The following is a 12549-nucleotide window of genomic DNA, read 5'->3' on the forward strand; positions in this document are numbered from 1 at the left end:
CTAAGTAGCTTGAGTCCACCAACTAGCTTAGTGGCCACCTATATCTAGGGCCTTTACTCCACCAAGGCCGGGCCCCTTGGTGACACACTCCTGGTGTAAACAACACCCCCTTTCCATGCTTTGCCAGGACTTTTCTGTTCTCACCCAGGCTTCTCTGGGTGAGATACACCCTTTCAATGGCCGTCATGTGGCCCTCTGGCAGCTCCACTGCCACAGCCCCTATACGCTTTCACCAGAAATACTTGCAACAGTGCAGTGCATATATATTTTTCTTATTTTACTGAAATACGCCCCTATACGCTTTCACCAGAACTAACTGCAGAAATGCACTAAGAATATATTTTTCTTGTTGTACTGAATAAGATACTAAGATATAAGCCACTAAAGGCTTTTCAACACAACACTTGCAGCCCAATAACAAAAAGCTGGAATGACAGCGCTGTCTAATTACTATTTGGATCCCCAAATAATCGTCCCTGCACTTGTAAATCACTTTCCTATCAATGTCCCTTCTGACGTCTCTCCCTGCACTAAGATGCTGTGAAATGATTCCTCCCTATCCTTTCCCTGCACTTATAAATCCTTTTTTCAGGTTTTTTTTTTAAACATGGAGGTTTTTCCAGTAGCTGTCCCTAGCGCCTTCACACATCTGTCCCTGCACTCTGAACGCTGGAAAATGGCAGAATCTAAAATGGCTGTCGTATTTATAGGGTTGTGACATAACAGGGCTGGCTGGCCGAGGATTGGCTGCATGCAGGCATGTCAATCTGGGTGATCCCGCCTTCCCAGAGTTCCATGCCCCATGTCCTCAGTCCTCACACGTGTAGCCGCCATTTTAGGAAAATTGTGATTCGTTACCACGAAGAGCAAGGAAATTCGCATTTGTTGCGAATCAAATTTTTTCGGCAGCTTCGATTCGCATATCTCTAGTTATTTCAAATATTAAAAGGATTGTCTCACCACAGAAATCCATTTAATGTGGAAGCTAACACAATGATCAGCTGATGCACTGATGAACCAATGACGTCGTGACATCATCACGTTGGGCAGACGCAGTGACATCATCACTGACTGGTGGCATCACACGTCTGCGCACAAGAGCTCGCACGGTATCTTCAATCAAGAAACCTGCAGCGGCCTCTCTGCGATCAAATGGATGAGGTATGGGTTTTTTTTACCACCATTTCAGGAAAATGTATTCATTACCATGAAGCACAAGAAAATTTGGCTTTGTGATTAATATATATATTTTTTTATTTGGATTGAAGTCCACTTCAGTACCTTTGATTTGCTCAACACTAATTACTGTTGAAGGGGTTTTCTGAGTGTTTTATACCAATGACCTATCCTCAGGGTTGGTGGGGGTCCCACTCCCAGCTCTCAAGCCAATCAGCTCTTTGAAGAGGATGTGGCTTTTGGTAAATGCTGTGGCCACCTTACGGCTTACCAAGCAAAGAGCAGTCCATTGGATAGTGGCTGTGCTTGGTATGTCAGCTCAGACCCATTCATTTGAATGGAACTGAGCTATGCCTAGGTCATTTGACCATTAAATGTGATGTCACTGGCCTAGGAAGAGGCCGTGGTGATCACTGGAGCACATTGGCCTCTTTAAATGGCTGTTTGGCAGGGATGCTGATAATTAGACCCCCACCGATCAAATACTGATGACAGGTCATCAATATAAAACTCTTGGACAACCCCTTTGAGTTATACAAGGTAATAGGAAGTAAAAAAAAAAAAGACAGTAATTTAACAATACTGTAGTCAAAAGTACAGTCAACCTAAGCTTGCACACAACCCAATTAAAACAGATTTTCTGTAAGTCCTACAATTCAATAGATACAGAAGCTTATTAGGTACAGTATATGAAAATAGGCCAACCTGAGAAACAGATTACTTTTAGAGCCAGGTATTTTGGAAGCTCTGCTTTAAGTAACATTAGTCACTAGAAGTATTAATTCAGAACACTTGGTAAGTATTTGTTTCTTCTTTGACATTGTGTGTCCTATTTTCCATGGCAAATGCTATATGGCAAAAAATCTAGGTTAATTACCATTATGATATCATCAGGCAGACAAGTGAAAGCAAAATTGATTTCCTCATTAGTGAAATCTATTTATACAAAGTGATAATTATACATTTATGAATTATTCAAGTGACAATGACAGACCCCAACAAACACAACAATAAGTTATGCTATTTTTATATGGGTATAAAATCTATACGCTTTATGAAAGCAGCTTGGTTTACTTATTATTACTTTTATGCATATTGATGAAAGACGTATAGCTGTCTCTTTTTTGGATCGTGGTATGCAATGAAAAAATCCTGAAAAATGTGTGAACACGTTTTAAATCTGATTGACTACAATAACCACTGACTGTTGGGTTATGTTCACATGGGTGTATTTGGTAAGAATTTATAAGCCAAAAACAGGGGCAGAGAATAAACTCAGAAAAGTATAATGCAAAGATACCTCATCCATGTTTTTGACCCACTCCTTGTTTTCGCTTAGAAATATTGATAGGAAATAGTGACCAAAATTTGCAAGTGTAAATGAGGCCTTGTAATTTACTATACTATTCAAAGCCACATGGTACCATACCATAAACAACATGCTGTAGTATCCTAAGCAATTGTTATTTTAAAAAAAAATTCTCACTACCCTGTACATTTCTAGGCCATTGTTATGTTAGAAAGCCTATTTTCAATTGAGAAACAATCTAACATTATTCTGGACACCCTCTGATACAATGAAGAATTTATAGTGGTTTATAACTGTATGATGTGAGCTACCTAGACCCCGATTCAACAAAGCAGACTCAAACCATGCCCTGTCCATTGCCACACTTTACCATTGGTGTCAGGTTCTTGTGGTGAAATGCTGTCTTTGGATTTCACCAAACATGCTGTCAAGCACTATGGTCTAATACCTCAGCATTTCCCTAGTTTGGCCAAAACAATTCAACCATGTAGATCTGTGCAACTTCTTTCTAACGCTCAACTAATGCACTTTGACATCTTTAAAGGCAAGAGGCAGTTTGTGGAGACTTCCTTCAGCTTCTTGCTTTCTGGCCTCAAGCTGTACTACATCTCTACATGTAGATGATTTTCCAGATAGTGAATTTATGGTCACTCCATACATATCAACAACAAGAAGCAAGACAAAGACAATATCTGAGGTTTAAATAGCTTTTCCCCACAAATTTGAAACAGTTTTTACTCAAATATTGGGAGGACTTTTTGTCCTAGTTGTGGGTGGCCAGTAATTTATGAAGGACCCACAACTCCCTTGCAATTTGCTTTTGTTAACCTCTTTTTACCCTGCATAAAAAAAGTCCCTCATACATAGCTACAAAGATATTTATGATATGTAATGCTACCACGATTTCCTTTACCACTATCTAGAGAGAAATAAACTTATATATTTATATGAATTTGTAAAAAAAAAATCTAAATGTCCGATTCACTGTTTTTATCCTTACTTCACCTACCAAAAATAAATATAAAAAGTGATCAAAAAGTAATACACACCCATTTCTATAAAAATTATAGATTACCCCACAAAAAATGAGCCTCCTCAACAACTCCATAGACATAAATATAAAAAGTTATAGTGGTCACAATATGGTAATGCAAAAAAATAAATAAATATTTTTTTCCGTATTTGAAACACAAGAAAAAAAAAAAAAAAAAGTGCTATCACTGTTATCATACTGACCCAGAGAATGAAGTTAACATGTAAGTTTTCCTGGTTATGGAACTCTGTAAAAACAAAAATTTGGAACTGTATTTTTTCCCCAAATTTATCACATTTGGAATTTATTTCCAGCCTCCTTCTCCATTGTACCGATTATTCAATTATGATTTTCAAAAGTACAACTTGTCCTGCAAAACTATACTATTCAAAGCCACATGGTACCATACCATAAACAACATGCTGTAGTATCCGAAGCAATTGTTATTTTAACATTTTGGTAAATGCTGTGGCCACCTTACGGCTTACCAAGCAAAGAGCAGTCCATTGGATAGTGGCTGTGCTTGGTATGTCAGCTCAGACCCATTAATTTGAATAGAACTGAGCTATGCCTAGGTCATTTGACCATTAAATGTGATGTCACTGGCCTAGGAAGAGGCCGTGGTGATCACTGGAGCACATTGGCCTCTTTAAATGGCTGTTTGGCAGGGATGCTGATAATTAGACCCCCACCGATCAAATCCTGCAAAAATCAAGCCCTCATACAGTCTTGTGAAGGAAAAACTAACTATGCTCAATTACTTTTGCACCTGATATATATTTAAAGGGGTTGTTCCACAAAAAATATTCTAAAGTTTTCAAACCATCACCTGTATACGATTACTTTTGTAATTGCATGGAATTAAATATTTAGTATAGCCACTGAGTTATTCAATAAAATGTATCTGTATAGTGCCACCTGTTTTTTTTTCTTTTTCTTATTTCTTTGTCCTGCTCACTGAGATGGCCGCACATGCTCAGTTTCATCCTTCAGCTGCTTCCTGAGCTGGGATAGGGAGTGCAGAGACACACACCCTTAGCCACAGCAGAAAAGACACTCCCTTTTGCTTTCAGCTTGATATAAATCTAGCAGAGCAATGAATGGGGAGATCTCTGGATCCATGTGAGGTCCAGGGCTGGTTCTAGCTTTGTTAGAAAGAGGTTGCTATGTCCTATTTGATGTCTCATTTTCATTTGTTTACATTGGTCATGGGATAACCCTTTTAAGGTGGCCATAGATGTCCACAACATGAAAATCTTATTTAACTAATTCAGTATATTGAACGTGTCCTTACTTATATGACTGGTGCATAAGGTGCCATTTGGGTGAGGGAGTGGTCCAAAAATATTTTAAAATTAACACTACAGCCAGGACCAGATAGTGCTCAGTACATAAGTAGAACACAGCACCTATGCATAATTTAGCCAAAAGCAGAGTTACTATGTAGGGTACATGTAAATGGACAATACAATTTAAAACATGAAGCAATGATTTAAGGATTCATTATTCATTTGTTGGTCCACAGCTCTTAAAGGAGTTGTATGGTTTTTTATTTTGATGACCTATTATATCGGCTGGGGTCTGACTTCCGGCACCACTGACAATTAGCTGTTTGAAGTGACCACAGCGCTGTCTTCACTGTAGAGGCGAGCAGTGTAATTACAAATCCTCTGTCCCATTCTCTAGAATAGGAAGGAGCAGTTGTAGTTACACTCTATTCCATTCAAGTGAAAGGGGCAGATAAGCTGTAAATGCAAGTAAACAGTGAAGAGAAGGCAGTACTCGTACGAGTGCTGTGGTCTCTTCAAACAACTGATCGACGGGGTGTCGGGAGTCATATCCCTGCCAATCTTGCATTCCCAGGCTTCTTACTTTAACTTTATAACATGTGTAGCACCCATTTTAGGAAACAAATGATCTATTACCACAAAGCACATGTAAATTTGGATTCATCGCAAATCAAAATTTTCCTAAACTGGATCGAATTCCACTTCAAATGCTTCAATTTGCTCAACACTAGTATTGAATTACATTTACGGCTGATGTACAAATAAGTAAATGTAGGAATAAATAAATAAAACTGATGCAGAATGTCTCCCTGTAGTCTCCCTGTAGTCTCCCTGTAGTCTCCCTGTAGTCTCTCTGCAGTCTTCCTCTCAAATATTCTCCTTTTAATCGTCTTTAGCAACACTGTCCTGAGCGCATGAGTGCTTGCCACGTCTCCCTTTATGCTCAGCTCACAGGACAATGGCGGAGACCCTGCAGGATGAGAGTTTTATAGGTTGATTGGCTGGCTGCGTGGCATTATGGGTGATCTTGTGTTCTCAGGCCTCTTACTTTCACTTTGTAACATGTGTAGTCCCCATTATGGGAAAAACAGATTTCTTTCCACAAAGCACATGGAATTTTGGATTCATTGCAAATGGAAGTTTTCCTAAACTTCGGACTGAATTCCACTTTGAATGCTTCGCTTTGCTCACCACCAGAGAATAGAATCCATAGTCATCTTGAATAAAAAAATAATATATATTATTCTAGAGAATCAGAATTTTGTGTGATTCAGTCTGACATAATTTTTGCAAAGAGAGGATGAGGGAGAAACAAAGACAGAGAGAGAAGAAGAGAGCCCAAAATGTCATGCACAGCTTTTCAGGGAGATTACCTATTCATTCAGATACAAGTAGATTGGGGTTGAAACCAAATTCAAACCTGATTCAAATTTTCAGAAATTCGCTCATCACTAGTAACAAAATACTGTGTATCGTTTGGTATGTAATGGTACAGCACTACTTGGATAGTTTAAATGCAGTTTGAGAGTTTAAAAGCTTTTACTTTGATTGACATTGACATATGAATTTTTATGTGATGTATGATGATAAGATGGCCATGTGTGGGGGGTCTCCCAGGTGTTAGGATCACGGTAACAAGAGATTAGGGGAACTTGGAGGTCCCAGGCTTTAATTTGAAATGTATCCACCTTCCCATGACAAGGATAATTGAAGAGTAGCAGTGATCAGACAACAACATGCACAGGAATTGATGATTAGGGTCTGCTAATAACCAGCAGCTTGGCGCTTTCCCAAAGACACTTGGTGATCACGTGATAGCTGAGACCAGGGGCGTAGCTAGAAATGCATGGGCCCCATAGCAAAAAAAAATTATGGGCCCCCCCCCCCCCCATAACAGTGTCCCTGACAGTGACTGACCCCCAACAGGGGGTGGAGGCCGACAACTATTGTAAGACGGACCCTGCGTTCCTTATGTAAGTGAGCTTAAAGGGAACCTGTCACCAAAAAATCACTTAATAAGCTGTTAATAGTACCTTTTAGTGCTGCATAGTAGTTTCCTAATGCACTTTTTCTTCATTTAGCCTCCTTGAGAAATCGATGTTTTATTCAGCCGCTGCCCCGTGCTTCAAGTCAGGTTTGAAGTCAAGGGGGCAGCGGCCTAGGCGTCTCCAATCCTGCTCTCCCCGCCTCCCGCCGCCTTTATTGACACGCCGGATCTCAGTGCCGGGACCACGCTCCCAGCCCGCATGCGCAGTAAAGGGCTGCTGTAGCCTGTAGCGCAATCCCGGCTCCGGCTCGTACACTCAGCCGGCTTCAGTTTCGCTACTGCGCATGCGCCCGCCAGCCTTACATACTAGCGCAGTTACAGAAGATGCTGGGCACATGCGCAGTAGCGAAACTGAAGCCGGCTGAGTGTACGAGCCGGAGCCGGGATTGCGCTACAGGCTACAGCAGCCCTTTACTGCGCATGCAGGCTGGGAGCGCGGTCCCGGCACTGAGATCCGGCGTGTCAATAAAGGCGGCGGGGAGAGCAGGATTGGAGACGCCTAGGCCGCTGCCCCCTTGACTTCAAACCTGACTTGAAGCAGGGGGCAGCGGCTGAATAAAACATTGATTTCTCAAGGAGGCTAAATGAAGAAAAAGTGCATTAGGAAACTACTATGCAGCACTATAAAGGTACTACATACTAGTACATACTTTGCACAAGTTTATTAGTTACAACTTAAAGGGAACCTGTCACCAAAAAAATCGCTTATTAAGCTGTTAATAGTATTTTTTGGTGACAGGTTCCCTTTAAGTTGTAACTAATAAACTTGTGCAAAGTATGTACTAGTATGTATACTACTATCTAATAATCCTTATCTATCACTTGACACTTCACTAACTTACTGGGGACAGTCAGGACTCCTCTCCACGCCAGACTTTTTCTTTTTACTGTGGCAGACTGCTGGCAGTGCACAAAAGATCAGAATCCATTCACTTCTGTATTGATGACTGATCCTGAAGATCAATTAGGCACACTGGGCGCGGGGGGGGCGGGCAGGCAGGCTCCCGCTCTTCACATTCAAAATAGGCAGCCGGCGGCAGCGTAACGTGACGTCACTTCACTCCGTCACTCCGCACGTGCATGGCTGGCAGTGCAGGAGGCGGAGCACAGGGGTGTGATTAGGCTGTGCCCAGGCACACCTCGTGCGCACGCCTATGGGTACGCCCCTGTTCCGGCCCCCTCCACCACCTACCTCATCTTCTGCCCCGGGCCCGCCTGCTCCAGTCCTGAGTCCTGACTTGACGCGGCTTCCCCCCAGCCAGGCCTGAGCCGCGGACCGCCCACGCCCCACCCACTACACTGGGCGGGCGGTCGGGCCTGGCTGTCAGTGCCTGTGTGTGTGTTAATAAAAAAAAAAAAAAAAAAAAAAAAAAAAAAAGAATGCGATCCGGACGGGCCCCCAGTGGCGTAGGGCCCCATAGCCACTGCTATGGTTGCTATGGCGATCCCTACGCCACTGGCTGAGACCAATAGAGTAAGGGACATAGCTGATTCCTCTTGTCACTACATAGCACTTATTGAACACTATGCACTGAGCAAAGGAGAAGGTAAAAGCATTAATAAACCACTTCTGTCTTTTCTTCAGGGATCTCACCTGCTTCTCCTTTAATCCTGTGCTGTACTGTACACGTACAGCGCTTTATCATTATGAAGTTAATAAGATGGATTATTACTGTGGAGGCCTAAATAGAGTCTGTACAGAAGCTCCATGGAAGTTTTAGTAGTACTACTCTGAGTAGTACTAGTAAAATTCCCATGGACCAGCTGTGCAGACAGCATTTAAGCCACCCACAGTAATAATCCTCCACTGTGAGGCTACTCCCAATCCCCATTTAGCCCTCTTCCCCATTTCAACTCACTAAAATTCTCCTTTAATAAAATAAAAAAAAACACCTTGTTCCAGTTCCGCTAGCAGTGCTCCAAGACTAAGGACTGGAGTGGTGAGACAGCAAGGTGCAAGCACTCTGATGGCTCATCAGCACATGGGTCCCCAACGTTCTCATAGGCTGCTGGCCTGAGCCAAGCTGCATGCGGTATGTACCATGCACTCCGTCGTATACAGCGCACTGCATGCATCCTTCCATCGCCGTTCAGTAACTTATTCAGGCTACACCACCATTAGAAGAATGAGAACAATATTAGGTGAGTATTTTTTTCCTACTAAACTATGAATTTATTGTAAAAGGTTTTGCCGGCTCTAACATTTGGTCTGGGTTGTTGCACAATTGACGAGGTTCATGCACTGGATAAAAACCACTGGTGTTGTAAAAACTATTCTTAAACAGAAAATGGTTGGGTACCTTTGTTCTAAAGGCTGAATATGTTAAGTTCAGCAGACAACATGAAGATTTCTTGTAAAGAAGGAATATTTGCTGGAATCTTACTCTTCATTTCCATTGCTTAGATCCTGCATTAAAATTTGCACAAACTGATTATTTCCTGTCACATGTCTTGTGCCTGATTTATTCTTCTGGTCTGATCTTTCTTATTTGTGCAATAAAATACATTTCTACTTCTTTGCACAGAGCAAACAGAGAGGGTCATATTTATGCAATAACACCCCTGAAGTGCTATACTTCAGAGCTCCAGCCAAGCACAGTTAATTATTCCTATTGATTGCCTCAGGGAATTGATTTTAACCCAGCTCCACTAATATACATCATAGAATAGCTACTCGGTATTAGATGCACTCTTAGTGGCTGTATACATATATGAATAGCTTACAATAATGAACAAATGTTGTTTAAATAAAATTTTAAAGAACACCTGTCAGCAGACTCAACCCTATTAAACCAGACATACTGACAGGTAGGGTTAATACTGCTGACTAGACTGACTACTGTATTGTGAAAATCGGTCACAGTGTTCCTGAGGGAATTTTTTTTTTAAATGATTTATTGAAATGAGGGCGCCGGTGCACCGAGTGACAGGGCCAAGCCTCTCAGTACACCTCAACTCCTCAGTTTTCCAGCAATGTTTCGACTTCGCAGTAGTCTTTGTCAAGCAGTCTTGACAAAGACTACTAAGTAGTCGAAACTTTGCTGCTTTTATTGGCCTTTTTTGTACATTTGTCATGGACTAACTATTAATAAAGAATTTATGGAGAAAGATGCTGCCATCACCTACTATCTGAACGTCTATCTTCTGGATAGGTCATCAGTATCTGATATCCAACACCCTGGACTGCTGCCAATCAGCTGTTTGAAAAGCTGCGAGAAGGCAGGGGGTCCCAGGTGTCATACGCCCATGAATTAGATACTGATGATCTATCCAGTCATCAGTGTAAAACTCCTGGAAAACCCCTTTAAGTCAAAATAAGTGGACATAACTAACCAAGCAGTTGGAGAAACAGTGCATGTTACTGTTCCTACATGTGCATTAATTAATAAGTTAGCATGCAATTGTCTCATTCCATGAAGTATATCATCATTAGCAAAAGTTCTCCAAACTAGATCTCTACCGTACTGCATCTTCAGCAATGCTAAAAAATAGAATGTTCACCAATACATAAGACAATCAATCCAGTGCATTTTCTCCCAAAATAAGTGGGAACTGAAAAAACAGCAGCAGGAAAGGTCTGATATAACAAAGAAACAAACACAGTGCCTTGCAATGTCTGTGGGTTCCAGACTTCAAGCAGTCAATGACTTTAAAAGATTTGCAACTGGTGATGAGCGAAGCAATCTTTGGATGCTACGTTCAAAACTTCGGATCAATGCTGTATGGAGATCCATCTCCGTACAGCATTAAAATATAAGCCAGTTATTTGTGAAGTCGCACGATACTTTGTTGAATAATTCTGAAGTTGATTTTCAAAGTGGAAAACCACTTTAAAACTTGGAACCAAACTTGGCTTCAGTTCCTTCCGACTGATACCTCGGAACTGAAGCCGATCACTATTTGCAATCAACTATAAAATGTTAAAATTTAATTCATGATTATGCTAGCTTATCCAATTACTATTGATTAACTGGGAGCCGCCAAATTTGAAATATTGTTACCAACATATTTATAGACCTGACAGCAGTATATATTTAATTATGTTAATGTAGCATTGATGGTAGAACTCACATATCAGTTTTTAAAACATTTTTATTGGTATTAGTTCAAGGCCTCATGCACAAGGCCGTTGGGCGGCCATGGCCGCATTGCGGCCCACAAACGGCGGGTCGGCAATAGAGATGTCCCGAACTATTTGCTGGCGAATAGTTCCCGGCGAACATCGCTTGTTCGAGTTCATCGCGGCGGGCGAACATATGCGATGTTCGGTCCTCCCCCTATACGTCATCATTGAGCAAACTTTGACCCTGTACCTCACAGTCAGCAGACACATTCCAGCCAATCAGCAGCATACCCTCCCTCCCAGATCTTCCCACCTCCTATCAAAAAGCAAGGACAGCATCCATCTTAGATTCATTCGGAAGCTGCAGTGTTGGTGAGAGCAGGGACAGTGCAGCTGCTGCTGATTTAATAGGGAAATCGTTAGCTAGGCCAGTGTCCACTTTAGTCCTAAAAGACTCATCTGATCTGCTGTAAGGACAGAGTCCTGATAGCACCCCAAAAAGCCGTTTTTAAGGGTTAGTACATCAGTCTGCTTTTTTTTTTTTCTTCTCTGTAATCTAATTGCAGTTGCCTTCCAGCGTGTGTCAGGCCCACAGAGTGTACTGTGCCCACTACTGCCAGTGCCCAGTGCCACCACTCATATCTGGTGTCACAGTAGCTTGCATTTTAAAAAAAACAACAATTTTTTCACTGTAATATAATTGCAGTTGCCTGCATGCATGAGTGTCAGGCCCGCCACAGCGTGTACTGTGCACACTACTGCCAGTGCCCAGTGCCACCACTCATATCTATTGTCACAGTAGCTTGCATTTAAAAAAAAAATATATATAATTTCACTGTAATCTAATTTCAGTTGCCTGCCAGCGTGTGTGTCAGGCCCACAGAGTGTACTGTGCCCACTACTGCCACCACTCATATCTGGTGTCACAGTAGTTTGCATTTAAAAAAATAAAATAAAAATTTCACTGTAATCTAATTTCAGTTGCCTGCCAGCGTGTGTGTCAGGCCCACAGAGTGTACTGTGCCCACTACTGCCAGTGCCCAGTGCCACCACTCATATCTGGTGTCACAGTAGCTTGCATTTAAAAAAATAAAATAAAAATTTCACTGTAATCTAATTTCAGTTGCCTGCCAGCGTGTGTGTCAGGCCCACAGAGTGTACTGTGCCCACTACTGCCAGTGCTCAGTGCCACCACTCATATCTGGTGTCACAGTAGCTTGCATTTGAAAAAAACTAACAATTTTTTCACTGTAATATAATTGCAGTTGCCTGCAAGCGTGTGTGTCAGGCCCACAGAGTGTACTGTGCCCACTACTGCCAGTGCCCAGTGCCACCACTCATATCTGGTGTCACAGTAGCTTGCATTTAAAAAAAAATAAACAATTTTTTCACTGTAATCTAATTGCAGTTGCCTGCCAGCGTGTGTGTCAGGCCCACAGAGTGTACTGTGCCCACTACTGCCAGTGCTCAGTGCCACCACTCATATCTGGTGTCACAGTAGCTTGCATTTAAAACAATAAAACAACAATTTTTCACTGTAATCTAATTGTAGTTGCCTGCCAGCGTGTGTGTCAGGCCCACAGAGTGTACTGTGCCCACTACTGCCAGTGCTCAGTGCCACCACTCATATCT

This window comes from Bufo bufo, chromosome 2, assembly GCF_905171765.1.
Source record: "Bufo bufo chromosome 2, aBufBuf1.1, whole genome shotgun sequence".
NCBI classification, from domain to species: domain Eukaryota; kingdom Metazoa; phylum Chordata; class Amphibia; order Anura; family Bufonidae; genus Bufo; species Bufo bufo.